We start from the raw sequence: 10,638 nt of genomic DNA on the forward strand, positions 1-10,638 counted from the left end.
CAAGAATTTGAATTTCCCACTAACGAATTTAGACCCAGCCAGGGGCTCTGACCCTTGGACCCCGCTAGGGGCACTTCCCCTAGACCCCGCCAAAAGGGCTCTGACCTTTGGCGTTGCCCCTTTGGAAACCCCAGACCCAGGGGCGCTGCCCCCGGACCCCCGTCTTGTCATCAAACCGGCTTCTAACGATCTTATACATGCATGCACTCCGCACAAAGCCGTACATATATTAGAGTACAAATTATGAAGGCCCTTAGCTCACATGTTAGTTCCAATTACATAAAATGACATGATGATGCTAAAATCACCAACAATCCTCCCCCATTGTAGTGTAACCCTTGAACAAACATAACTTTATCAAAACAAACCAAACTAGTACATAATGAAAATATCGAAACGATTGAATTTCCACTTAGTATCATACACTTGCAAATACTCGAGAATCAGGGTGTTCTAAGAATTGAAACCATCAACCCATTTGAATACCATAAAGTAAAATACATACTAGTTTATTGAATTTCTAGCAAAATACATCTTAACACTATTATAAAGCCATGTGTCCCAATCCTCTCATGATCGTATCAAGGTCTAGTCCACAACCTCTTGAAATGCGGCTACACTTCACAATCACGTACGTAACTCCTTTCCATGTATCTGCACATACATTTATCAAAAGATTTATTAAGAAGTGAAACTTCAACCTGGTTAACTTGTAGAACCGAACACATACCTGGGATGAAGACTTCATGTGTTCCAATCTATAAGTATGAGCTTTCCACATTGAATTCAACTCCTAACATTATATTAGGAGAGAATTGGGTGTCGCATCATTACAAAATTAAATGAACTTTAATCCCATCCCGATTACAGACTTGTACACTAAGTCTCTTGTCAGACCTTTAGTCAACTGATCTGCCAAATTTTGTTGCGATTTCACAAACTCAACCGAAATCACACCATTCATGATTAGTTCTCTAATCAGACTATGTCTAACACCTAGGTGTCTAGACTTGCCATTATAAACCTGTCTATATTCCTTAGCCAAAGCGGTTGCACTATCACAAAGGATAGATATATGTGTTATCAGTTTAGACCACAAAGGAATCTCATAGACTAAATTCCTTAGCCATTTTGCTTCTTTACCAGAAGTTGCTAACGCAACAAACTCAGATTCCATTGTTGAGTTTGTAATGCAAGATTGCTTCTTGGAAGCCAAAGAAATGGCACATCCCCCAAGCAAGAATACCCAACCAGAAGTTGAGGAATGGTCCTCCATATTGGTTATCCAACTTGCATCCGAATGACCTTCTAAATCCGAAGGACTCCCCAAGTAACTCAAACCATAACCCATGGTTCCTTTGAGATACTTAAACACTCTATTCACTGCTTGCCAATGTTGTGCACCAGGATTACTAGTCTACCTGCTCAACTAACCCACAACAAACACAATATTAGGTATGGTACTTGTCATGGCATACATCAAGCTACCAATAGACTTAGATTATTCCAATTGTGAAATGGGAAGGCCATTATTTGACATTAGTTTCACACTTGGATCCATAGGAGTACTCACAGGAGAACAATCGGTAAAATTAAACCGCTTGAGAATTTTCTCAGTATAATGACTTTGAGTCATCATTAAGCCTTTGTTCATCCTTTTAATTCTTATTCCAAGAATTACATCATCCTTTTCTAAATCTTTCATGGAAAACGTAGATGATAACAATTTTTTTGTTTCATCTACTTGATTTTGGTCGGTACCAAAAATCAACATGTCATCTACATATAAGCAAATGATCACTCCAGCTCTAGTAGCATCATCAAATCTACTATAAACATATTTGCCACATTGGTTTGTCTTGAAACTAGAAGACAAAATAACCTCATCAAAATTTTTATGTCATTTTTTAGGCGCTTGTTTTAGCCCATACAAAGATTTGACAAGTTTACAAACCATATGCTCTTTACGGGGCATAATGAAACCTTCTGGTTATTTCATGTAAACTTCCTCGTCAAGATCATCATTTAAAAAGTGTAACATCCGGACTTTCGTATACCTTAATGGGTGTGTTTAACCTTGAGACTTATAGAGAGACTCGACGAGTCATGGGTCCGAATCGCCGAGTAGGGTCGAGTTGTCAGCGTGGAATTAATGAGTGGACTCGACGAGTCAGAGAGCTGACTCGCCGAGTAGGTGTTGGGCAGAGAAACCCTAATCTTCTGGGTTTGGGACCTATTTAAAGGCATTTATAGCCTCATTTGCGGCTACCTTTCCTTGAGAGCAAACCCTAATCATCATGAGAGCTAGAGAGTGAGTGAGGAGCTAATTTGAGTGGTTTTGTGCATCCTTTGAAGGAGACTTGGAGAGCTTGGTGTGTTCGATCAAGGAGGGGCTGTAGATCCAGAGTTCTTCAATGGTTAGCTTCAGTGCAAAGGTAAAAAGCTCCTATCTTCACCATTCGTTTGTGAGATCTTAGTTTAGGGAGATTTTGAGGGTTTTCTCCCATCCATTCTTGGCAATGAGCTATTTGAGCATATCATGAGGTTGAAACCTCAGATCTGGACTGTAGAAGGACTTGAGAGACCAAAGATCCAAGCTTTATTGAGATAGAGTCTAGCTTTTGTGCATCTAGTCCTTTTGGGAGCATGTTTTGGCATTATGAGTCTTATATGCCATGCTTAAACGTAAAGCTTGCAGCTTTACGTGACAATCGACCCTTAGGATGGTAGATCTAGTGTTTGGAGTGATGGATCTGCCTTAAATCGTCTGAATGAGGAATCTGATCGAAGGGACTCACCGAGTCCATGGCCTGACTCGACGAGTCGGTGAGGGTTTGTCCCGATGGGTTGATTGTCCGATAACTCGGCGAGTTGGGGGTCAACTCGATGAGTTGAGCTAGACTTTTTTAGACTTCTGAGGATACGAGGGGACTCGATGAGTCGCAGGAGTGCACTCGACGACTCGGGTCAAACATGGACTGTTGACTCGAGTTTAACTTCTGTTGACTTTGGGGTTTTGGTCAACATGAGTAATAGAGACCATGGAGGGGTAAAATGGTCTTCTACCCACTTCAAAGAGTTAGAGAGAGAAAGATTAGCCTTCGGTTATTTGATTCGTGAAAAGAGTATTAATTAGAGATATTCATCCTTTGTGTTAGGCGGAGGCTAGTTCGAGATCCGAGTGCGAGGTTATTTGCTCACCTGCTTGCGAGGTGAGTCTTCTCACTATACTTTACATTGAGTGGTATTTATGTGTGACCAGAGGGTCTTATGTGCTTACTTGAGTTATGCATTTTGTCTATGTGATATATATGCTATGTTATGTGTTACCGAGACCGGACCGGAGGGTCCAATGAGCCGTGGGACTGGAGGGTCCCACTGAGACACATAGATCGGAGGGTCCCAACCAGACCGGACTAGAGGGTCCAATGAGTCGTGGGACTCGAGGGTCCCACTGAGACACATAGACCGGAGGGTCTTACAGTGATATAGCCTCGAGTGGCTAATGTGTTGTATGTGGTATTTTGGGGAACTCACTAAGCTTCGTGCTTACCGTGTTGTGTGTTATGTGTTTCAGGTTCTTATCAGGATCGCGGGAAGGCGGCGGCTTCATTGTACACACTAGAGAAAGAGTCATGTTTTGAGGATCCTGGATTGTTAATTAAATAATTATGGAGTTGTATTTGTCAATTAATCAAATTGAATTTTTTTGAAATGTGTTATGAGAATTATGTGATTTTTAAATGAAAATTTTGTTTGAAAATTTACGGTGTTACAAGTTGGTATCAGAGCCTTGGTTTGAGGGATTCGGATGCACCTTCGGGTATGTTTGGACTCTGAGGATTTGAGAAAAGACTTTCAAAAGATATAAATTTTTCTAAAAATGAGAAAGAGTTTAAGAGAAAATGAGTTGGAGCAGTATGTACAATCATCCAAAGCCCGAACGGTGATTTCCCAAAATACCCTTACTTTTGTGTTATGAGATATTTTATGAGATATTATACATGCTAGAGATAGGCTAGGTATTACATATTTTTGGACTAGAGTTGCCTGATTTGTGATGCCTTAGCCTAGGAATTGTTGCTATCTATGATGTGCTTTTGAGTATGTGCTGAGTAGAGTAGTTAGATACCATGAGAGGTAGGATTGCCTGAGTCGGCAATGTCTTTTGAGTTGGGAATAGAGCAAGAGGAAGTATATGCCAGATTGGCTTTATGTGTTAGTGGGGGTCATTTGATGCCTGAATGTTGCTTGCTTCGTGCTTTGTGGAACTCTTGATGATGGGAGACAACTACTAAGTGAATATGACGATATTCAGGAGGTAGATGGCTGGCATCATGAGGAGTTCTTCAGCAGCTGATGACAGAGGAGTGGGAGAACCTAGGAAGAGCCTAGGGAGTGAACTTAGTCAGATGATTACGCTGACGGAGGAGAGTATTCGCTGGAGGGCGAACCTGCATAACGGGATTGGTGATCGAGAAGGTTGAACGGCTACTTACGAAATCTGTGACGATCCGTGTGGAAAGTATGGGTAGATGTGGCAGGTAGTATGGGCCCGTACTACTGAAAGCAGAGGACCCATACTCGAAACAGGGAGAATTCCAGAAGTTCTAAGTAGCAGATTGAGAAGAGAGGATATGGTTCAAGTACCATGATTCGTAGCAGATTGAGAAGAGAGAACATGGTTCGAGTACCATGATTTTTAGCGGATTGAGAAGAGATAACATGGTTCGGGTACCATGATTCATAGCAGATCGAGAGGTGGCCACATGGTTCGAGTACCATGACTCGTGGCGGTTAGTGCTTCTGGTTTACCAGTTATTCTGTTGTGATTGGTTAGACTGAGATCAGATGTGAAAGAGTATGGTGCCAGAGGACCATGTTGAACGAGTTTCAATGGAGCATGCCTTGAGGGGGGAAAACGAGTTAGTTCCCGAGGGATTTTTGGTGAGATGCCAGTTGGATTCGCAAGACCCCGGGATGAGTAGGGATGAGGCTTTATGGAGGACTACAGTCTGATTTGAGCAGCTGGTCGGTAGTTGAGATGTCACTTTCTGTGACAAGAGTTGTGCTTTTCTCGTTTCCTGTTAGAAGCAAAGGAGATAACGAGCTTCCAGTTTCAGAGTTGGAGGTAAACCCTGTGGGGTAGCGTATGGTTGTGACCTTTTCACTAGAGCATCTGGGCAGTATGTCTGCCGCAGGGTAATGTTATAGCATGAGAGAGGCATCAGTGGGGATTGAGAGGATCACGGATATACCCTATTTGAGTATAGTAGGACATATGCTAGCATCAGTGTTGTGCAATCAAGAGAAGTATATCGGTGTTGTGGCCCTCATCGTCTATGATGGATATCAAGGGTGGGAGTAAGGTCTCTGCAATCATGATGATTCTTATGATGGGATGTTGGTTGGGGAGTCAAAAATAAGGAGTGTGATAGTTCATTAATTTTCAGACTGGGAGTTGTGACTACTACGTGACGGTTGAGATGTCTAGTAGTGTGTCAGTATGAGATTTAAATAACGTTGGGAGACTGGTCGAGGAATCAGAAACGAGGTGCATGATAATGCATTATTTCCAGATTGAGAGTCAGGACTGTGTCGGGACAGTCGGAGTATCCGGCGGTGTGTCGGTCTGAGGCATTCAAGATGACTGGAGGTAGTCACGTTGGGAGGACTCTGAGGTTTTGTCTGAGACGCGGGATATTTGGAGATTGCTTGGTTCCATCGGGAAGGTCTTTGAGTGATTGCGTAGTACGTTTCAAGAGTCAAGGGTGACATGCCTAGTGAAACAGTCTATGGGGTAGATTGTTGGCATGCCAATTGGTGATGGTTTGAACCCTGAGTGGGGGAGAATTGGGTATTCTATTTAGGGGATCAACGATCCATTCAAGTGCGGTTAGAGAAATGGTTAGGGAAATCTACGGTGCGAATACATGAGACCAGGTTTTGTTGGTAGTCGAGGTGAGGTGCAGAGAAAGATAATGCATGTTATACGCGTTCAGGAAAGGACGAGTGTCTCCACGGCAGCTGGCCGATGGTCGGAGATTTTGTGCTGGTTGGAAATTCTTCAAGGTTGTAATGGTAAATTCGAGGTGGTTGTCTCAAAGGATAGTTTCGGCGGTTGAGAACTTCGGGTTCAACATATGGGTCGTTATATGCTTTGGGAAGGGTAGAAGTTGATTGGGCAACCAGTTTCCGGTTCAGTATGGGTATTCTTGCATGGGATTTTGAGCAATAGAGGAGGGAGTTCCGGATGATCGTCAATTTGTTCTGAGTCGTTGACTATTCTTCCGTGTTTCAATTGAGAGTTGGAATATTCCGAAGTTTCGTGTTGTGTGAAATGAAGATTAGTAGTGAGATGTTGAAGGAATGCATTGTTGTATCTGTGTATGATGTCGTAAGTAGGAGATCAGTGGTTGAGACAGGACATCGTGAGGTTCTGTGATGGTGTACCGAAGTATCCGAGTATGATGTTCTAACTTCGGATTATTTTGAGACTTGATTTATGAGATGGCGAGTGGTGTATCAGGTGTCTACGGTTCCAGTGGGAGCCCTTTCAGCTAATTGGCATCAAGCGGGATTATCTGAGAATGTGAATTGCAGCGGGAAAAAGTGTTTGTCCCGATGGTGGTCGTCAGGAGTAGTGATGCTTAGCCTGGATGGGTGTGTGTACCTATCTATGTTCGGCCGCGAAGCGTGAGTTAGTGAACGCTGTGAAGTAATGGCCTGAGGATGAGATTGTGGAGTGATAAGAGAGGGTGTTGTGATACTGCGGGGAGCCGTAGTACTCACTAGTCATCAATAGGGTGTTGTGATACTACGGGGAGCCGTAGTACTCACTAGTCAGCAAGAGGGTGTTGTGATACTGCGGGGAGCCGAAGTACTCACTAGTCAGCGAGAATGTCTTGTGATACTGCGGTGATCCGTAGTACTCACTAGTCAGCGAGAGTGTGTTGTGATACTGCGGGGAGCCGTAGTACTTACTAGTTAGCAAGAGAGTGTCGTGGTGCTGCGGGGAGCCGTGTTATTTGTTAGTTAGAGCGTGACTCAGGAGAGTTCTTAGGCTTAAGTAGCCTTATTGGATTGAGCCTTCGGGGACCCGGTGGTCAGACCAGGAGAGAGATGGAGGTCTCCATAATGGTCGGGAATCATTATATGTTGAGTTAGGTTGTGGAGACCGAAATCGGAAGGAATCAGAGAAGTGATGTACGCGTGGGTTGCGGGTCATGGGTCGCGAGTTGAGTGTTTCGTTGGGACGAGTGGTTCCAATTCTGTGCCGGACCAGACACTCGAGTTGAGTACGATTCTAGTGGTGTATTGAGTAGGCGGAATGAGATTCCGGATTCAGAGATGAATTTCATTTTGAAGGGGGTATTGTTTTCATCTGGTGTCTTAGACCTGAGTGGGTCAGTTCGTTGGTATGGAAAAACCGTAAGACGCATGGAACTAATGAGTAGTAGACGACAGAGGTCGAGGGTGAGACGATTTCCGTTTCCGCTTGAGGTAAAGCGAACTTCGTGACTTGTGTGTCACACTGGGCCGAGATAGTTGTTGTGAGAAGGAAGTCAGTGAGACGTTTTGGGACATGAAAAGGGTAACCTTTGGAGGTTCAACTGTGGAGACGAGAGTTGACCTGGTGCTCAGTGTTGAAAGGGATATCTGAGAGGGAGCTGAGGTTTATGTTTGTTAGATGTCGGAGGATACTGCTGAGCAAGCATGATCTTTTCTTGTGTCTAAGGGCAGGGTGTTGAGAGTTCATCGTTCAGATGGGATTTGTTTACAGTTCAGTGGATGGGTCCCTGGTGTGATGTGATCCGTTCATTTCTTTGAGTATGTTTTGGGTTGTTTAATATATTTGGTTTAAGTGATCGGCAGCCGATTTCTGGGCATTGTCTTGGTTTATCTGTCACAACGAGAGAATCGGAGGGGCAGTGAGTTATCGGGGTATGTTATTCAAGGAGCAATTATCATGGCGATATCTTGAGAGGACGGTCTGGCAGTGAGACAGGCCACGAGAGCTTCTAGAGTCTGAAGAGTCAGAAGGGGTGTCGTAGCAGCAGAAAGGTCCGTCTTTTCCAGGTTTGGAAGTTCCTGTTTGGATTCAGGTGTCCATGGGGGAAAGATATTTGAGTGGTATGAGGTCCTTTCAGTGGTGTTTTTCGGGTTTTTGGATTCGATCTTTGTGACATTGAGAAGTGATTTCGAGGGCGAAATCTAATTCAAGTGGGGGAGAATTGTAACATCCGGACTTTCGTATACCTTAATGGGTGTGTTTAACCTTGAGACTTATAGAGAGACTCGACGAGTCATGGGTCCAACTCGCCGAGTAGGGTCGCGTTGTCAGCGTGGAATTAATGAGTGGACTCGACGAGTCAGAGAGCTGACTCGCCGAGTAGGTGCTGGGCAGAGAAACCCTAATCTTCCGGGTTTGGGGCCTGTTTAAAGGCATTTATAGCCTCATTTCCGGCTACCTTTCCTTGAGGGCAAACCCTAATTGCCATGAGAGCTAGAGAGTGAGTGAGGAGCTAATTTGAGTGGTTTTGTGCATCCTTTGAAGGAGATTTGGAGAGCTTGGTGTTTTCGATCAAGGAGGGGCTGTAGATCCAGAGTTCTTCAGTGGTTAGCTTCAGTGCAACGGTAAAAAGCTCCTATCTTGACCATTCCTTTGTGAGATCTTAGTTTAGGGAGATTTTGAGGGTTTTCTCCCATCCATTCTTGGCAATGAGCTATTTGAGCATATCATGAGGTTGAAACCTCAGATCTGGACTGTAGAAGGACTTGAGAGACCAAAGATCCAAGCTTTATTGAGCTAGAGTCTAGCTTTTGTGCATCTAGTCCTTGTGGAAGCATGTTTTGGCATTATAATTCTTATATGCCATGCTTAAACATAAAGCTTGCAGCTTTACGTGACAATCGACCCTTAGGATGGTAGATCTAGTGTTTGGAGTGATGGATCTGCCTTAAATCGTCTGAATGAGGAATCTGATCGAAGGGACTCACCGAGTCCATGGCCTGACTCGACAAGTCGGTGAGGGTTTGTCCCGATGGGTTGATTGTGCGATAACTCGGCGAGTTGGGGGTCAACTCGACGAGTTGAGCTGGAATTTTTGAGACTTCTGAGGATACGAGGGGACTCGACGAGTCGCAGGAGTGCACTCGACGAGTCGGGTCAAACATGGACTGTTGACTCGAGTTTGACTTCTGTTGACTTTGGGGTTTTGGTCAACATGAGTAATAGAGACCATGGAGGAGTAAAATGGTCTTCTACCCACTTCAAAGAGTTAGAGAGAGAAAGATTAGCCTTCGGTTATTTGAGTCCTGAAAAGAGTATTAATTAGAGATATTCATCCTTTGTGTTAGGCGGATGCTAGTTCGAGATCCGAGTGCGAGGTTATTTGCTCACCTGCTTGCGAGGTGAGTCTTCTCACTATACTTTACCTTGAGTGGTATTTATGTGTGACCAGAGGGTCTTATGTGCTTACTTGAGTTATGCATTTTGTCTATGTGATATATATGCTATGTTATGTGTTACCGAGACCGGACCGGAGGGTCCAACGAGCTATGGGACTGGAGGGTCCCAACCAGACCGGACCAAGGGTCCAACGAGCCGTGGGATTGGAGGGTCCCACTGAGACACATAGACCGGAGGGTCTTACAGTGATATTTCCTCGAGTGGCTAATGTGTTGTATGTGGTATTTTGGGGAACTCACTAAGCTTCGTGCTTACCGTGTTGTGTGTTATGTGTTTCAGGTTCTTATCAGGATCGCGGGAAGGCGCCGGCTTGATTGTACACACCAGAGAAAGAGTCATTTTTTGAGGATCCTGGATTGTTAATTAAATAATTATGGAGTTGTGTTTGTCAATTAAGCAAATGGAATTTTTGTGAAATGTGTTATGAGAATCATGTGATTTTTAAATGAAAATTTTGTTTGAAAATTTACGGTGTTACAAAAAGTCTGTTTTCACATCCATTTGTTGTATAACCAGATTGTGGATACTTGCCAAGGCAATCAACAATCTAATAGTAGAAATACATGCAACTGGAGCATACGTATCAAAATATTCAACACCGGGTTTTTGTCTAAAACCTTGAATGACTAACCGGACTTTGAAATTGTCATAGTCTCTTTAAAATTCATTTTCTTTTTAAAAATCCATTTGCAACCAAGTGGTTTAGAACTTGGAGGCAAATCAGACAACATCCCTGTGTTGTTTTCAAGGATTGATGACATTTTATCATCAATTTCTTCCTTCCAAAAGGCACTATCGTGAGACTCCATGGCCTCTTGATATGTATTAGAATCATCTTCAATACTATAGCAATAAGAGTATTCAAGATTAATTTCATACCTTAAACCTTCCACCAAATACAATTGGAAGTCAGATCCGAAATTTTTTGCAATTTGGCCTCTTTTGCTTTTACGAAGCTCTTGTGGTTCCTGTACATTACCACCATCTTGAATTTCTGAATTTTGCACTTTATTAGTACCAAAAGTCAGATCCTTAGGCCTTTGAATCGATGAAAAATGCATCTCATCAAAAATTGCATCTCGTGATTCGATAATGGTGTTAATCGAAACCGAATCATTTGGTTATATTATATAAAACCTATATGCCTTGGATGTTCAACATATCCA

The sequence above is a fragment of the Lactuca virosa genome, chromosome 5 (genome assembly GCF_052849685.1).
Source record: "Lactuca virosa cultivar CGN04683 chromosome 5, Lactuca_virosa_CGN04683_v6, whole genome shotgun sequence".
NCBI classification, from domain to species: Eukaryota; Viridiplantae; Streptophyta; class Magnoliopsida; order Asterales; family Asteraceae; genus Lactuca; species Lactuca virosa.